The following is a 16,893-nucleotide window of genomic DNA, read 5'->3' on the forward strand; positions in this document are numbered from 1 at the left end:
CCTGCACTATGATTTATTGGGCCGTCATGATAATATTTTAAAAGTCTTTCACTTCAAATGATTAAGCTAGTTGTGCTAGTTTAGAGCTAAAACTCGCTGGAAACGTCACGGAAAATGTGCTTGAAACCCTGCATGGCCCCGCCCTAAAGAAATGACGAAGCTGGTAATTCCCCCGCTGATTGGTTGAGATCACTTTCAGTTGCGTCCGTTCTACGCTCGCGGAACCCACGCGCCCATCAGTTGTACCGTTTTGTAGAGTGAGGGAGGAGAAGGCTGCGCATCCTCTAATGCTTTTGTGATTCAGCTCTTAAACGCGTCACCAATTTAATCGTTTTATTTCTGTGCTGCTTGTTTCGATATTTAATTGTAAAGCGAGATGTTGTTTGGTTGATAAGTTCTGTTATGTTAACATTCTGTTAACTCTCAAAATTAGGTACAAATCTACTTTATTTGTTGTCATTCTTCGGTCAGTACGGTCTGTTGTCGACAAGATGCCCCGGGGATTTATTTCTCAGTTTTAAAGTTTGCGCCCCGGAAGTGTCGATTACAGCAAGTTTTAAAGGTAAGTTTAAAAACTTGACAGATTAACTATTGTAACACTGTCATTTACTGCACAGCGATTTTTCTTATGATTTTGACTATTGTATTGGTCATGCATGCCTTGCAATCTTAAAACATGCCCATGCACGATAGGTAGTAATATAACTATCAAGTCGAGACTAAGAGCTATAAAATCAGGAGCGGATTTAGGAAACTATGTTGCCTGGAGGCGTATACAACGCATGTGATCTTAGCCAAAAATAAAATAAAAATGAGAAGTCCTCAAAGATGTCTTCACTTTGGCCACATTGTAACGGAATTGCAGTTATGGAGCGTATTTATTATATTATTTTGAACCCATTATGCTATTTTAACTCATTCAAGTTTCTGTAGGAATTGCACTTCAAAATGTATCAGGAATGTTTGTATGTAACAAGCACACTAATCGCAAGAGCATCGTACATGTATGAGACGTTCTAGGGCTATTTATACACTTCGAAGTAGATATAAACTTTGTAGTTAAGATGATAAAGGTGATAAGGTCTGACAACGTGAGCTAAACATAATCGGAATGTGACAACATGCACTGTATCCATATTCTTTTGTCGTTTCCCTGTCACCATGGTAACAGATTGTGAAATGTGATTTCTAAAAATGTACAGATCTAGTCAAGTCCAGAACTGTGTCAGTGACACAGTGACACTACAATGTTTAATTTATTGTCATACTATAGCTCACTTTTTAGAGCATTACATTCCCATATTAAAATACCATATTCTTATGAAGTCTGTCTTGAATCTATTGTGGGTCACTTTGGATAAATGCATCTGCCAAATGCATTTATGTAAATATAATGTAATTTCTCTAACAGTATTCTAACAGCGATCTGCCAATGTTATATATTTTTACTGTAGTATTGTTATATTGGGGGTGGTCTGAATATTATCTCCTTAACCACTCATTGAGTGTAGGAGCTATATGGAGGATGAATCCTCTCTCTATCTCTCTCTCTATCTCACTGTCACTTTCTATAAACAATACTCTGTGAAATACAGTGCTCCAGACATGATAAGATACAGTACAGTGTAGTTCTGAATCTGATAACAGAACTGCTGAACATGAAGGTCATTTCATGCCTTTCTGAAATAGTGTGGCAGTATGTGATATTCAATGCGTAATGATTTTTTATTTATTTATACAACACAGATTATGCTGATTCAGAGTGATTGTGTTTGTAAATTCTCAGCTGGTGTCAGTGTTTCAAAACACTATTGAATGTAACAGGCCAGAGGGTGTCATGTTGTGTTAGGCGAAGCTTGAATTACTCTGTTTTTTGCAGTGAAGTGTGAAAAGGATTTCCTTTTAAGAGTCCAGAGTGTACATGGATCTGACAGTTAGCAGATGTCTTCAAGAACAGCAGGGTCATCATAACTTGAATGACTGACAGTCATATCACAGAACAGTCACATGCAACCAGAACTGTACATTACATTACATTTCTGAATCCTCACAAAATTCTACAGTTTACACTTTACAGTGTTTTTTGCAGTTTACTAGTTGCGTGGCAGTTGTGTTTATAGGATGAGGTGTTTTCTTCAGCCCTTTCCCATAAAAAGTTCCATTCAATTCCTGTGCTATATATATATCCCAGTGTGGGGAAACCTAAAGGGTGCATAAGAGGCTGTAATTTCCTTTTCCATAAATATTGTATTATGGTGCCATTACGGTGCACTTTCTTCAATTCTTTATGTGCTTCCTGCAGCTTCTTGCAATCTCACTGTGCAACCGAGCTCTCAGGTTAGCAGCTGTTAGTATATTAGACATTGTTTGATAAAAATCCTGTATACTTTTAGATTAGTTGTAACTATAAGCATTGAACGGTTACAAATGTGATTGATCTCTCTGTTGAGGATTGTACATTTGTGTTATGCTCTGTTCTCCTATGAAGGATTTAAAGGTCTCCGCAGACGACCACTTTCAAGAAGTTGGCATGATTTATTAGGCTCTTCATGAAATGTCTGGAACATATTTAGCTTAAAAACACTCAATGGCTCTGTCAACAAAACCCTTCTTGCCTCGTCAAAAACAGCTCTGCTCACAGCAACCCGTTTGGTGCATGTCTCTTTAAATGATAATAAGTTACTACGAACCCCACCCCCCTTCCATCCTGCGTCTCAACACAACACACTTGTTGTACTGCGATGACTTAGATAAATTATGTTTCCTGAACTCCTCTGTGGTTAGTTTTGTTTTAAACATCTCAAATCATTCATCCGGAGACTAAAAAATCCGTCAAAGCAAACAGCGCTCACGTTGTGCGTGTATGCTTGCCTAAAATCCACGGATTGCAGCTAAACATATTAATGCATTTATTAACATTCATACAGCTAAACTCCCAGTGTCCATCTGCTTTTATAAACAGTAAGTTTAACACAGGCTTTAAATGTTCTATTTGGCCCGTGACTGACTTAGCTCCCTTCGCTATCAAATGCTAACGTTATCCTCCTATATATACGGTACATATACGTCAATTCAGACTGTTGATAAATATTACTCACATCGGCAGTCGATCCCTCTTGAGGAAAAACTTCAAAGCTTATCCTGTTTGTACTGTCCCAGGTTGAAAAAGCATTGAAGTGATTTGCGCAAACAAGCAGGTTTTTACTTATGGTTTCTGAGGGATTTCCACTAAAAATAAAATAAATCCACTCCTCTCTCTTCCTAGTTTGGACTCTTGGAAATTATTTATGATTTATTTGCAATAATATATCGGCCTAAATTTTATTCTATTATGGCCGATAATTTATTGTGCATCCCTAGTTGGAAGAGGCTGCAAAGTGGACAAGTCCTCAACAAAGAGGATAAAGATGCATTAAATCCTGGAAATTACCTCCTTTCTACAGCACATGAAAGGCAGTAATGGAATATAACTGATGACACTATTGGAAAGTGGAGCTGAAGAATTGACATCAGCTGTCTACAATGCAGACATTATGACATGCCATAATGAGACCATGTCATTAAGTAAACACTTAAACATAATATTAAAGATATCATGTTATGGCACAACAGAGATGAATGCTTTCTAAAGCTCTGAATAAACAGCATATGAATACGGTGAAACCACACCCTTGTTTGAGAGAACTGTGCCTTTCCACCTAGCTGTAACCTCACCTGTTTGGGTTTAGAAATCACATATTTTATGATGAGAGAGGTAGACGGAGGCAGCACCTGTCAGTGTGCTTGAGTTCCAACATCTGCTCTCAAAAGTCTACCTGCTAATGTGTGTGTCTATCTAAATACATACAATCTCCTTCCAAATCTGCAACTCACTTCCTGAACACAGTTGAGACCGCAGAGAACATCTAATACGAAACAAACCACATTGCAGAATCACATTAAACGAAATGTAACATCTTAATGAAAAATTACAAGCCACTAAATGCAGATCTGTATAGTGTGACATTTATGTTGCATGTGCTACGAAAAAACTTATGTGGCACTAATTTATCCATCTATAGGTAAAATGAATGTCCTTTGTCATTTACCTGTGATGAACTGCACATTTTATACTTCTGCTAAAACTATTTGGTCTGTGCTACAAAACTTTAAACCTCTGTAGCACTTGTGCTATGTGCAGTCCTGATTAAACGTTATGAAGTACTTTATCATTTTAACTACATTTCCACAAATCTTCTATGATTTTAGTTCTTTAAAGGAGACATCATATGAAAACCCCATTCAATTAATAGATGTAGGCTGACCAGCTGTCATATTCAATCAGTTTAACATGAACCAAAGTTTGATTAAGTAAAGCTCATTCGAGACCTGCCAATCATACAATGATACAACTCATCGCTCTGAAAAGCGAGGTGTGCTATGATTGGCCAGTTAACCAATGCAAATTTTTCGAGTCTTATACATGCATGGGCAACACACCAAAGACACCGAAAAATATGTATTCGCGGCATCTGACCCATTTAAAGGGATGGTTTACCCAAACATGAAAATTGAATAGAATTACTCCCCCTTCAGTTTTCCCCTGTATAAATCTTTTGTTTTGTTAAACACAAAAAAGATAATTAGAAGATTGTTAGCAACTGAGATTTCTGGGACACCATTGACTACCATTAAAATGGTTGTTGAATGTGCCCCAGAACTGTTTGTTTACCTATGGTCTTCAAAGTATTTTATTTTGTGTTCAACAGAACGAAAACATCTTAATTCTTTTACTATGGTAGTTATTGTTTTGGTGTTATTTCGTTAATGAAAATAATGACGAAAAATATTCGTCAACGACTATTTTCCCAGGACGAAGACAATACGATAAAGAAACAAAACTTGAGGCCAATATAAGACTACTAAGACTATATCAGCATGCAATATTGTTGACAAAAATGATGAGACTAAAATGAAGTTATAAATTAAAACTTACCCAAAAAACATTTTTAGTCTTTGTGGAAAAATAGAACATAAACATTACAGATTTTTGTGCAAGCCTCTGGTATACTATCGTTTATCTTTGTATTCTGTGTTCTCTCATGAGCTGCTCAAACTGCGTTGATCTCCACTATATTGTATGTTAGCGATTGTGGTTACTGAATAAAGACCTACAGTATGCACTTATCAAACCTCAGTGTAAATACTTCTAAGGTGAATCTACATGAAGCTGTATAAACAATGCACATGATTTGACATTCTATTGATTTGTGCTCATTGGTAAAAGACATACTTATAATGAAATATAAAATCAAATTTCTCAAAGACAACAATAACTGTGATTATGATTTTTAGCAACTATTAACTATTTTTATCATTTTAACCATTATACACCATAACGAAAATGTGAAAGTTTGTATAGACTTAAACAAGACGAAAATGCAAAGACATTTAGTCGACTAAACAAAAACAGGACGGATGACTAAATGAGATAAAACTTAAGTATATTTGTCGTGGGACTAAAACTAAGACTAAAATATAAAATAGCTGCCAAATTGTAGGTGCCCCAGAAATATCAGTTTTTAATAATCTTTCAAATATCTTAATTTGTTTTTAACCAAACAAAACAATTATACATGTTTGAGGGTGAGTAGTTCATGACAGATTTTTCATTTCAGTCCAGTTTGTTGAGAAAAAGATTGGAGGTCATTTTTAATTGGCTCCTCAGCCTCATAAATATTAAACATAACAAAAGCTTCAGCCGGTCTCTCCGCTGGTCCCCCGCTGTCTTTACCTTTTAAAATACGTGTTACTGAAGGTCATAATAGCTGTGGTCTAAAAAAGTCCTTAGACTCAAATAGAAACACATCAAAGCACATCTGCATTATAGCAGCCTGTGAAAGAGGCCTCTGGTGGGGTGATAAGAATCCAGGGTTCCTGTGTGATATGAGCAGACTCTCATTAAACTCACTTTGCTTTGGAAATGTGGGGCTATTCTTCTATACAGTACTTCTGTCTAAAGTGAAGCTTTATTCAATTCAGTTTGTTATCTGGCTTAAGCTTGTGCGCTGAAAAGACGTGTTCACTTCTTCAATGCCTTGGTTACTCTTACTCACAGTGGAAGCACTGCAGTTTATAAGTGCAATAGCAAAGTGGAACTGGATATTCTGCCATCTCCCTGAGTGCTTGAGATAACTCGTGATATGGAGCTATTACCAGATTTAGGACGTTCAAGTTTGGCCTGTTACTGTATTTGTCGGGGCGCATATCTCTTCTCTGGGGCTCATTAATGGCTAATTCACTCTCTACTGGTGAAATATGGAACATGAGACACTGTTTTTAAGCGCTTGTTGGACATGCTCGATAGAGATGGAAATGCTTCTGGGCACCACTAAAAGACAAGTACGATTTTGCCATCACTTTTCAACGTCCTTGCTTTGTTTTGGTATTGGTAGGGCTGCCTTTGTTATTGCTTTATACACTACATGTACTTCATGTGTAAGATAAGCAGACTCCAATATTCTTAAACAAAAACGCCTACACAAAAAAATAAATCGTCAAAGTTTGGCTCGCTGTCATTGCCTCGCTCGTGAGGAAATGTGTTATCGCAATGTGATAATACCCAGACCTACGTCCTAATTGGTAGTGCCTTTGGTGTTCAGATTCACACATCTTTATTGTTTTGAAATGCGCAGTGAAAAAGTATTTCTGCAAGGCAGTAGTTTTATTGGGTCAGGCCCTCTGACAAAAGGGGACTTCTCTGTATGAGCCGAATTTTCTTGCTGGGCTCCACTGGGACTGAACCGAACTGTTTTTGTTTATTTTCAAGTAGGATTTCTGCTGCTCATTCAGCTTTGTTTCAGACATATGTTTGGCTTCCCAGCAAGATCATCTCTGGAGATCTGGTCTCTTGAGATCGACGTTGGTTTAAGATCTCATGGAAGCAGCAGTTTGCTGTCTGTCAACGGTTGGTTTGGTGACTGGGAGGATCACAGAAGAAGGATGAGGTAGGGCATGGGGTGAGTATGTGGTTTTCAGTCTGAATCTACTTTGAGAGATTCACAAGGAGGGGAGGAGCCATAGCGAGGAGGGGGTCGGAAGTGGTTAATACACAGGAAGGAGTGTTCATGGTTCTGTCGAAAAACAGTAAACATCCCACACAATGCATCTCACTCTGTTAATAAGGGATCTTCCCACCTGTTGTCAGAATCAGGATGTCTTGAAAATATCTAATTGAAGGTCAAGTACGTGAAGGGTTTGATCGATGTAAAATGTTCCAGTGCTTGGCATTTTTCACTTTTCGTTCCTTTAAAAGGTTTACCACAAATCTCACGGGATCAGCCACTTTACCAAAATCTTTTACCAGGCGTGCCCACTGCCTGAAAACTAGACCAATCATTTTCATGGTTCACCGGAGAGCTATTTCTCCATATTTTGTATTGAGCCAAGACTAATGCCAGTGTATATGTAAATCTGAGCACTCTCAGTTTGCCTGGCAATGACTGTTGGAGGCTGTAGCACCACGGGTTTGGCAGACTCTCAAATGGAGCTCTGCAGTATCTCATGAGGATAAGATCACATCTGCGCAGACTCATGAAAGAAAGACAGTTTAGTTCTTGGTGGTTCATAGTCTAGCGTGCAGGACACAGACACAAAACCAAAGTACTTTTTTCTTTTTGGGGGCAAATTTGCATTTACCTGCATATTTGAATGTGTATTTGAATGCAGACAGAAACAAAGATGAGTAAGAGCAGTTCAACTCAAGCTGAATATACTCTGTTGGGCAGTAAGCTGAAGTGTCAAAAAACGAGTTGGATGTATTAAGTAGTATTTCTGTGCTCGATACACACCCCCAAGGTTAGTTTTTTCTTTTTCGAACATAAAAAACCATTGCGTAACAACTTTTCTTAGTCCCTTATTAGTCCATTCTCCCGGAAATCACAGCAAGGAGAAAGAAATAGCCCCCCCCCGCATCAACCAACAAGCAATAGGAATACCTGCTTAACATTAAGATTGGCTGTGCTGTTTGCCTGGAGCTGAAGCTTGTTAATCTTGCGATAGTGAGAGAAGTTAAGGTGTGTTTGTTTGTTCAAGTCATTTCAGTTATGGATGTTATATAAATGGTGGAACTATAACGATGGATTTGCAGATAGTTTGAAACTAATAGATGTAGCAGTCTTAGCGCTAAAAGATGACGGACATGAACCGCATGCGGTTAGTGAAACTAAATCATATGTCCGTGTTTTTCTGGCAATCGCACGAACGTGCATGATGTAAACAACACAATTTTATATTGAATCATTACAGTTATGGAGGGATTATGTTATGATGCATTGTGTCCTTTTGATTTAGTTCCTCCCTTCGCACACCCCCAGTTTGTTTTGAGAAATAATCGTACAGCTGTATCTATCTTTAATAAATGTGATCAAACTAAATACTCTTCCAAGATACAAAGTATGCAATACTACTCTATAGGTATTCAAGAAGGCTGTCATGATTATGAAATTTGGCTGACGATTAATTCTCTAATAAATCTTTGCGATTATAAGGATTAATTGTCTGTTTTGGGGCTTTGACGATTATGACAATTAATTGTCTGTTTTAGGGTTTTGACATTTAATTCTCATAAATTTTTTATTTGGCTTTGAAATGACAACATTGTTCTCAATATAAATTGGCTTTTATGTTTATAATACAACCGCCAAGTACTTGTAAATTGACTAAATTGATCAGGGGTGAAATGAAGCCATCATTAAAATGCTATCAGTCATAGAAAAGCTTCTAGCCTTTTTTCTCACTTGCAAGATTACAATAAAATTTCACTTCTTTGTTAATGAAATTTTGGTAGACCTGCTTTCAAACTGAGATTTGATAATTTAATAATATAAAATTGTACTGCAGGTTATTGTGGTTGTACATTTGACCAGTATTACTATACTTTAGTTACAATATATACACAAAATGCTCCCCCTTGTGTCTTCTATAGAGATGTGCAATTATTATTGCATATCTCTATAGAATTATTTAATAATCCTGACAGCCCTATCAAGAGTAATATGAGATTGGCAGAAACTGCGCGTTCACTTCTGGTGGTCCACTGTCCACCTTGTCACACAGCAACTTTTAGTGATTGTTCTGTTTTTGTTATAAGTCAGAAATGACAAGGAGGCAGCTTCCCAGAAAGTCAATGTAAACGGTTGGATTGTTTTCCACCAGGTGTGGGTGTGGCTTAAATGCGCTCTGTCTCTATTGCTAAATTGTATTCTGTAAATGAAACAAATTCGCTGCACATTGATCTTTATCTTTTATTTGCACATACTTTGATCTTTATTTGCACCTGCCGTTTGTGTTGGATTGACCTGATTCACTAATTTTGCAAATCAGGTAACATCACAAACGTGCCCCAAAATCTGCGACGAACACAATTTACATAGTCAAGTATCAAGACTTCCAAATACTTTATCATATAGCCCAGATTTGACAAGTTTCTTTTATGCTATGAGTTTATCCTTTGGGGCTCATTAAAGTATTGTGTGAAAAATCCCATAGAAACAGAGTTAAACATCAGATCTCTGTAGCACTTCCAGATCATCAAGAAGCACGCGTGTTTCTCGCACAACACAATGAGTCATTCCTACCTCCGAAGCCTCGCCCAATAACAGCATCAATCAAAGCTCCATCGTCCCAACAGTATAGAGAGGAATGTGTCTGCTGTGCACCACTTTGAGTTTTTGAGTATCTTTGGTTTCTGATGCATAATTCAGGCCCACTGACAGATTAAATTAATGCTTTGCACCCGGGCTTGACTCGAGTCTGCAGAGCAGAGGTGGAATTTCACACATACTTTGTATTAGCCTATTTGTGCAGGGCTTTCTCAATAGAGAGCAAATAGGGATATCCTGACTTAATCTATTTGCAACACATTAAATGACAATGAGCTGTATAGATTTGCCATAAAAACTGCATAGCTCACGGCTAGCAATTTTGTGGCACTCTTACTTTCTCTCTCAATTTCTTGTTTCAATCTCTTCCTGTGTTGAATTCTTTCTATGCCTGTGCCCAATCAGATACTCTTACTGTAATAGTGTTACATTATGGAGTCGTGAATGATCCTCTCTCCAAAAAAACAGTGCCTGGTTCAAAACAAGGTCTTTTTGAAGTCAGCCAGTGTAATATTACTTGATGTATATGACCAGAGGCATATTGTAAATAAGGACTGTGATGCCTGCTGGGACTGGACTGTTGACCTCATACTCGTTTGTCTCATTGCCTAACATTTTGTTGTACATTTATTTTATGATATCTACAATCATCAGTTTGTGTTCTTCTTTTTTATTTAAACCATCTCTTAATCTTTTAGCTGTCTTATCTATTCAACTTCAAGGCTAGGTATTCTGATAATAGAAATGTCAAAAATAAACTTCTTAGTTATGGATGTAACCTCAGTTCCCTGAGGGAAACCTAGGGTCCTGCATAACCATTGGGTTGCCTGTCTGGCTCGAGGATTAGGCGATCGCACCCAAGACTACAGCGGTGAGACATGCCTAGCGACATGTGCACGCTGTAGGAGAATTTGCTCTTTGAAGACACCTCTGACCAGCTACTGAAATGGCCGGGGGAAGTCGCAAAGTGCCAGGACAAGTTCCGCTGCTCTGCGTCATAGATCCAGTAGGAAGAATCGAAGATCGCTCAGCATAAGCCTCGCATGTTCAAAAAGTTGAATGAATTAGCGTCCATTCGGCAAATTTCTTTTCAAAGTATAATCTGAGATGATAGGTTCTCAAGTCACAACGTCGAGAGACGGACAGAAAGGGAACTCAAGATTTCAAAAACCCAGTTGCCTGCTTGCATGGATGTGGGTGTAATCTGTCTGGCGTTGTCACGTGGAACACATCCGAAATAAAAAAGCTAGTTTTGTCCCCCTTGATTAAGGAAACGCATCAAAATTCAAGCATCAGTTAAAATCTGCAAAAATAAACTAGAGTCACCTTACGAAAGATTCAACCCTTACGAAAAGAAACCATGTTTTTGATTTGTGGTAAAAGTGTAGTAACCATGTTTTTTGTGTATTGATTACTGGCAAAACCATGGCTTTACTACTGTAATCATGGTTTAACTACGTTTGTTCCGAGGTAGTATTTTAGCACTTCCGGTTCAATCAGCCAAAGTTATGTTTTTGGTTCAATGCCTAAAATAAGGTTTGTGATTAACAAACCTCTAAATATTTTCACATTTTAATCTATGGCATAAAACACACCAGTTGTTACCCAGTCTTGATTTTTAAAGCTTTGGTGGTTGCTAACAATTCGCTATTCGCACATAGTTGGACGCTTGAACATTTTGAGTTTACTCACTTCATTCGCACGTGAAATTTGCTTCATTTGCGTGTGAAATTCACTTCACAACAGACGCAAATTCGCATCTTACAAGGGGCTTCTGCCAGGCGGCTCCAGTCTCGTTGCAAATGGCTGACATCGATTTTGTTAAGACTTACCATATTGTCCAACCTCCTCACTTACTTTCTTCCAAGCAAGATCCTTGTTATTCCTGTTTGATAAAAGTAAGAAGATGTATTGTACAGCTCCGGGTATCCACATACAGTGACGATGATTTTGTCATCCATTGTTGTTTCGGATTTCTGCCTCCGCTCGCTACATCATAATCACGCCACTACTACAACAAGCTCCTGATTGGTTAACGTGGCGCGAATTTTCACCAAAGTTCACATTTTTCAACTCGATTTCGCACGATTCGCAAGTGCAATGCTAACTTACAGGTTGTTACAACAACAAATTTCTGCAGAACTCTATTGTGGTCCTCAAACTTTTCCCTTATAACGCCCTCTTTACGTAGTATGCATTGCTTTGTGAATACTTAAAATTTTGATTAAACCAAAAATATATTCAGCAATATAATGTTTGGAACATGAATTCTTTTGGTTGCTGGTCTTATTTTTTCTGATGTTTGATTGCATAAATCTATGATAAATGTATATATTTCATAAAATGGCACAAAATCTGTGGCCCCCCTGGATCCATCTTGGGGCCCCAGTTTGAGAACCAATGCTCTATTGCATTCATATTCAATTTTGGCATTCATACTTGTAGCCCCATAGCACAGATTGAAGTTAGTAATTTGAAGACCCTGCATACTTCCACGTCGTCTTGAGTCTAGATCTCACAGACTCAAGAGAAATGGACCTGATATCTCTCACCAACATCTTTGTGCTGAAGGGGGCCCAAGTGTTGAGTTTGCATAGAGATGTTTCCTGTTAGATTTAATAAATTATTTATACCATAGCTGTAATGAATTGAAATCTTGTGCCAAGGGCGAAATTGTTTCAGATTTTCTGATCCCATTTTAACATGGAGGGACAGTTGCAGTCGAAGTCATTTCTCATGTGATTTTGTTTGTAAAGTGTAAACTATCACTGTGTGGCACTATCTAAACATTTCTCTGTGTTATCGAGCATTCCAGGAAGCCTGAAACACTAACCTTGGCTCAGCCGATGGCAGACAGGGGAGTTTGCAGGAAAGATGTTGAGAATGAAAACAATAATTATTTTTGTGATTCTGTGTTTTTCACAGACAGCAATATTTTGAGATCTGCATTTTCTCTCAAAATGGTGAATCACAACTTGCGTGAGGATACGGTTAAGTGTTCGTACGGTTAAGATTTTTTAGTAAAATACAATTATCCTTGAGGTCTCCAAATAGCACCCGTTGTGTTATAAGCCACAATTATTAACACTACTAAATTTACTTAATTTAAACAGCATCTCCTGTGGGAAATAAAGGCCTATGTCATAAATCCAAGCTCTTACATGCTTGCTTTCCCACAGGTCCTCCCTCAAGGGGAATGCGCATGCCTGATTTGTTTACAAACCTTTGTATATATGCCAAGACTTGAGATATTGTGGTGAATTTTTTAAAATGTTTTTGATGTTAATTATATGTCTATGTGATGTTTTTAATATGTTTTAAAGTCCCAGTGAAATTACAATTCCTAGTTTTTCATGAAATATAGCAGCATTTATTTTAAATAGCTCATCAGTGTGGGTCATTCTCTTTTTAAAATTCATATATCCTCATAATCTTCAGTTAAAATCTGAAAATGTACTTCTGTGATGAAATGAGTATTCATCTCAAATGACATAAATGAGATGGCTTGGCTGGAGCATCTGTTAACTAAAATCAATGCAACAGCTGTTTTTACACATTCAATCAAAGATCGCAGTGAAAAACGCAAGCCACAGTCACTACTATACTCCTACTGAAATTCCTTTTCACTCGGATGTTTGTTAGAATACGGAAGTAAAGTCAATTGCAACTTCTGGTTCAAGGAGACTTTAAGCTTCGACATTGAAGCTCCCACGTATTGCAATTTTTTAACCTGCGTGCGGACGAAAATATCCATTCAGGCACCAGAAGCGAAAGAAAAAACTTGATAAACAGTGATAGAAAGATGTCAGATGCAGATAGGAAAACGGCATTTCCTGCTTATACACGTGGTACTTCTTCCTATGGATTATTTGAGTTTCTGTGCGAGAGCGCCCTCTGGCATTCAGATGCAGCTGCAATTAACAGTATTTCACTGACAAACTGCGCATAAAACATGGCATCCAACAGCTAAATCACTTGCGGTTTCTTTTCGATTTATCGCGCAGCCCTACGCAAATATAGTTATAGTAACAATTATCTTTATATTTATCGTTATAATGTGAACGGCCCTTAACAGCCGCGACAATGCTGATCCACGAGAAAGACAACAGAGCTTAGTATTATAAAAATAGCGGTGTGTTCTGCAACACAGAGAGAAGCGGAAAAAAATTACACTTGATAAAACGGCCTGCTTTTACAACAGAACGCATAAAATCTGAACTGATTTCTTTCGCATCAGAGACAGCCTCTTCCTCCACTCCAACATCTTTGTGCCATTAACCAGGATCAGTCATCTCGTTGAAGCCTTAATAAAAGCTAAGGTTCAGGACAAGTAAATGTTTAACCATCCATCTCTAAGTAAAATGAAAATGTATGATGCTGCAAACCCCTTAAAATAAGCAAACAATCTAAATAATTAATAACAAAAATTGTTAATGCTTTCCTGTAGCTCAGTGGTAAGTGCATTGCGTTAACAACGCATGGTTGTGGGTTCGATCCCAGGGGATTGCAAATACCTATGTAAAATGTATAGGATAAAGCAATGTAAGTCGCTTTGGATAAGAGCGTCTGCCAAATGCCTAAATGTAAATGTAAACATAATACACAGAAAAGTATGCATGTGCAACTATAACATGCATAATAGTGCTTATGTAATGTCTAAACATAATATTGCTGTGAAATCAAGGGTTGTTTCTAATTAAATAGCTCCGTTTACACATTCAGTAAGGGGGTCCCTGCTCCATACATCCCTCATCTAAGTGGTCCTTACCCCAGAAAACGTTGAAGACACCTTCATTATAATAAACTTACCGCTGTGAAGCGTGGTAAGGCAATAAGAGAACGTTTAACACTGATGTTTCATGTACTTCTCCATTTACAACCAAAAAACGGATTATGGGTTGCAGCTTTAGAGGGACTTTACTACAAGCGGAAGTTGTGAAGATACCCTCACCTAGCGTTTAGTAGAAGAAACTTGATATAGCTCATTCCAACCCTTAAATATATGCTATATCTTGCTAATCCATCATCTCATTACCTCTGTGAAGTATATACCTCGTTGATCAAGCTCCATCTCAACCGTAATGCTTACAATCACTCCAGCTTGCTGCCAAATCCTCCTCATTATCATACTTGCTTATGATAGCCTGCGGATTAATGATGATCTGCCCATGCGATCACTCTGCCTCATTTACGCCTCTGTCTGTGACCAAAACCACTTCTTGCAATCGCAGTAATGAAGTGTTCTTTACTTTAATTATATACCCTAAAAGCATTAGAATAAAGTAACGTAGCATATGATTATTTCACAATATCACAGCGTATATGCGTGTGTGGGTGTGAAAATCTGCGTGCGCGTCTGTGTTTTGGATTGGATTGGATTGGATTCAATTTATTGTCATTACACATATAACAAGTACAGTGTAACGAAATGGATTTAAGAAGAAGAATACAGCAAACATGAGGGAAGTGGAGAGAAAAACAGATACACATAATACACCATAGACAAGACTTGCAACAGGGTAAGATAATCCAGCTCCGGCGAGCAGCCATCCGGTCCTGCAGCCATTACGGCGCTTAACACAGACCCGCTTGCCAAGCTGGCGGGTCAAAGCTACGGAGGTTTGGAATTGGTCAGAGTCTGTGTGTGTGTGTATGATGGGGGAGGGAACGCAAGAGCGTCTCGCCACATTGCCCTTCAGGGTTGTTTCTCCAGTATCGGCCTCGGCCAAGGCCAATCCTGGTACAGGGGTTCCGAAAAGATAAGATTGCAGTTGTTTAGTCTTGAGGCGAGTAAACCGCATTCCAATTCCACGGCTACTCTCTTTGTCCATTCTGGTCTCTAGCATCTTCAATATTAACAGTATTTAACATACATTAACAGAGACCCCCTGATATCATCCTTTCATCTTCAGTAACATTCTTGCACCTCACCCGCCACCAGCGGCCTGCATGTACTACCGTTGTCTCAGTTCCATCGGGGTTTTGTGTGGTAGTTATTTCTGGCATTGTCTGTGCCGTGCTCACTTTCAAAAGAAACACACAATAGTCTGCACCCTGTGACAGAGAGATTTAATTACAGGGGCACAGACGCAGAAAGAGCTGCCAGTCATCCTATCTCACCTGACCAGGTATTACATCACGTTTCTGTCTGTGCAGATGTAATAGCGTTTCTTCCAACTATGCTGGTTCTGTGCAGAATCTTAAGTCTTTTTATTCTCTATAGTTTTCACTTTCGCACTTGGTCTCCTTGATAGAGACAAAGTAAGAAACAAATATGTTTGTAAGACGGTTGGAGTCAGAGCTGCATCAAAAGTTTTTGTAATTTCTTTGCATTACTGAATCAATGTTCTCACACCAAATATTTATGCTTTAATAACTGTACATTTTTTACATGTTTAATATATTAACAAATATTAGAAATAAACAGACGCCATTTAGAGCAAATCTGTGAGAAGGCAAAACGTACCGTAGAATTAGGTCAGCACACAATAAGATATTTTTATTCAACCATAATCTTAATTTAGAATGAGCTTCCAATTGCTTAAAGCAGCAAAGTCCAAAGCAGATGGTTACTAAAAGATCACAATATATGATTATGGCTATATACACAGTATAAATAATATATGTACATATACACAGCCGTAGACAAAATATTGAGATTTGAGTTTTATTATTTTTGTTTTATTCTGTGAAATACTAACAATATTTCTCCTTAATTTCAAACAAAAATATTGTTCTTATATGCATTTAAAATGCTCTGTCATTTGTTTAGACATCAAATGCTGCAAATAAAACAAGTCCATAGTCACACTTTGAAGATACAACAGTAAAATTGTTACATGTATTTTGGGGAATTTAAAAAAAGTTCAAAAGTTGCGTTTTAAGTCCCCCAAAACGCTGTTTCCGTCTAAACGAACGGCCAAGACGCATACATTTTTTGCGTATTAGGTTGAAAACAGTCTCGTGTAAATGGCCCCTTAAAATAAATCTGCTGTTTTAATCATTTCTGGTGATGCTCAACTTTCCTTTTTAATAAATTATGCCCTTTGCCTAAAAAAGAAAAAATCTACATTATAGACGTTTCAGCGGCAACAACATATAGTAGTTTTTAGATGCAGTACTTTTTGGAGAGATAATATAAAGAGTCTTATTTTGAAATAAAGAGTCTGTGTATTTCTCTGGCATTTCTGTTTTAATTGGTGTGTGAGAGGTCCTGAATACCCAGGACTGTAATGAATCTTTCATTCAGCCT

General features: G+C 37.8%; 1 protein-coding gene across 1 annotated transcript in view; it reads left to right on the top strand.

The window, feature by feature from the left end:
* Positions 1–268: 268 nt before the first annotated feature.
* Positions 269–16,893, top strand: part of osbpl3b (oxysterol binding protein-like 3b) — a 46,950-nt gene continuing 30,325 nt past the window's right edge. The window contains 1 exon segment of the mRNA XM_056762881.1: positions 269–562. The gene's annotated coding sequence lies outside the window, so the exon portion shown is untranslated.

This window comes from Triplophysa dalaica, chromosome 12 (assembly GCF_015846415.1).
Source record: "Triplophysa dalaica isolate WHDGS20190420 chromosome 12, ASM1584641v1, whole genome shotgun sequence".
NCBI classification, from domain to species: domain Eukaryota; kingdom Metazoa; phylum Chordata; class Actinopteri; order Cypriniformes; family Nemacheilidae; genus Triplophysa; species Triplophysa dalaica.